We start from the raw sequence: 2,718 nt of genomic DNA, 5'->3' as shown, positions 1-2,718 counted from the left end.
AGTTTAACAGATCTGAACGAAATTGGCTCAAGAATTACTGCCTCGTTTATTCTTCTTCTCCGCCTAGTGTCGCCTTGCTCGTCCATTCTCTCTTGATTCGTTGCTATCATCTTCAGCAAACTCAGGCATTATTGTCTCTTCAACGACTTGTTATTTGAATATGGATCTAGAATATAAATCAAATATGTTTACATGTATTGTGTGTTTAAGGCAGCTGAATGGTGGATCTCTTCACAACAGGAAGAAGTTTTTCCGGCAGCCTTACCGGAGGTCGTTTTGTCGTGCGTTTTTCAGGTTGCCTGAATCATGGTTGTGATGTGTAGGGTACCGACTATGTGGTGAATAGGTATATGAAGATGGAGGTTGCCGATGACTTGGGTGAAGATGATCGATGTGGTCGGCGGTTGTGAACTCCGACATGCGGTTTTCCGGCGGCCGTCACCGGAATGGCGGCTAGGTCATGTTGGTGGCTCATGAGTTAAGTTGGTAGCCACGTAAGCTGACACATCATCTGAGTAAAATAAAAAAAAAAATTTTAAACAAAGCCTCATCAGCGTCTCAGTTAACGGCGTTAGCCTAAACTTAACGGGGGAGTGATAAAAACAAATAGGTTGAAAGTTGGGAGTAGTGGGAGACAAAGTGAAAGTTGGGAGTGTTATCTACCAACGAGGGAAACTTAAGAGTATTATAAACCAATATCCCTTTTTTAAACCACAACAAGTAGCTTTATACATAATTATCAAATGTAAACAACACATTTGCTGGTAAAAAAAAAAGAAAAAAAAATACATTTGTTCCTTCGTGAGTTCATGTTATTCAATTTGATGCTAAACATCAATAAATGCATTGCCCTTCCTCTCTATTTTTGTAATCTAGTTCTCTGGTTTCAAATTTTATTTCTGCCAGAGTACTCCATTTTCATCTCTCTCCCTCTCTCACACACATACACACAACACCTGTAAGCTCCATCCAAACATTCAACTTAGAGATCTTGATAAAATCTTTCATGGGTTCTTAAATATACATACATATATATTTAACACATGAGGATCTCTTAGTTTTTCCAAAATAAAGATTCAAACTTTACAAATTTCTCTTCTGTCCAGAAACAATGTATAAGAAAACATATGTTTCTAAATATGAAAGACCTTATTTTTACACTCGGACGCCTCTCCCACCACCACAACCACAACCTCCGGCCACTACTACAGGCAACCAATCACATGGGCTCAATTTGAACTATATGATGAGTCCAAGTGTTTTACTAATCATCGTAATTCTTGCTATCATTGTTTTCCTTTCTGGGTTGCTTCATCTTCTTGTTAGATACTTCTTCAAGCCCATTAATAGGGATCCGGATGAGTTTGATAATGTGACTGCACTTCAAGGCCAGTTACAACAACTATTTCATCTCCATGATTCAGGGGTTGACCAGTCTTTCATTGACACATTGCCTGTTTTCAGTTACAAATCAGTTTCTGGTGTGAAAGATCCTTTTGATTGTGTTGTGTGTTTGTGTGAGTTTCATAGTGAAGACATGCTTAGGCTATTGCCAAAATGTAGTCATGCTTTTCATATGGATTGTATTGATACATGGTTATTGTCTCACTCCACTTGTCCTCTTTGTAGAGGTAGTTTGCTTTCTGATTTTACTTCAAGTTCTTGCTCACCAATTGTGCTTGTTCTTGAGTCTGGGAGTGTTGAGAGTTCTAGAGAGATTGTTGATTATGATCAACCAAATGGTTCATCAATCCAAAGAGTGAGTAATGAAGGATTTGAATTTGATAAGGGTGACATGATAAAAGAAGATGGAAATAAGGAGAAGATTGTTACTATTAAGCTTGGGAAGTTAAAGAATGTGGATAGTGGTGATAGTCAAAAGCAAGCAATAGATGGAAGGAGGTGTTTTTCAATGGGGTCTCTTGAATATGTAATGAATGAGAATTCATCTTTACAAGTAGCAATTAGTACCCAATTGAAGAAACAAGCAAGCAAGAAGTCTTCCCTACCAATCACTCCCTCACACCGCCCGGCAATGTCAGAATGTGGTGGCGATTCAAGGAGAGATTTCACAGGAATAGAAGTTTGTGGTGGTGGTAATGGTGGGAATGGGAAGAGCAAGAGGGATAGCTTTTCGGTGTCCAAGATTTGGCTTAGAGGGAAAAAAGAAAAGTCGAACACAACGGTTGGTGCCACAATTGGGCCATCATCAAGAGGGTCTTTCTCATTCCGTTTTGATGGATTGAAGGCGGAAGCAAGGACTAATTCTGAAATGGATATTAGGAGGTGGGATGATGATGATCAAGAAGCATCAAATCCACCATCTTATGCAAGGAGGAGTTTATTTTGGCTTATGGGGTGGCATCAAATAAAGTTGGATCATTCGTTGGCTTCAACACATGTTTAAAAGTTTCCTCCATCTAAATGTACCTTTTTGATATTTTATGGGTGTTGTCCAATATTTTTAGGGTAGACTAGATCATGATTAGTAAAAAGAAACAACAAGATTTCCTTCTCAATGCTAATTTTATATATACGTGCAATTTGATAGATTGATTTCTTTAGGTTTCCTGTAGAGTAGATTGGTTTTAATGCTAATTTTATATGTAGATTGGTTTCTTTAGATCAAATCTTTATATACATGGCCTTTTCTTAGTCCAAAAAATGCCCTTTCCAAGTCAGGCTGCGTAGCTAGCAATTGCTTTAGCTTAAGCTAAG

At 38.2% G+C, this 2,718-nt stretch overlaps 1 pseudogene across 1 annotated transcript; it reads left to right on the top strand.

The window, feature by feature from the left end:
- The first annotated feature begins 815 nt into the window (after positions 1-815).
- On the top strand, positions 816-2,718 carry LOC143634040 (RING-H2 finger protein ATL13 pseudogene; annotated as a pseudogene). The gene is made up of 2 exons (XR_013153778.1): positions 816-2,565; positions 2,625-2,718. The product of XR_013153778.1 is annotated as an RING-H2 finger protein ATL13 pseudogene (transcript).

This window comes from Bidens hawaiensis, unplaced genomic scaffold (assembly GCF_021521415.1).
Source record: "Bidens hawaiensis isolate Kalapana, Puna unplaced genomic scaffold, B.hawaiensis_p1.1 tig00006968_1, whole genome shotgun sequence".
Taxonomy (NCBI): domain Eukaryota; kingdom Viridiplantae; phylum Streptophyta; class Magnoliopsida; order Asterales; family Asteraceae; genus Bidens; species Bidens hawaiensis.
This window is presented reverse-complemented; position numbering and strand designations above follow the sequence as displayed.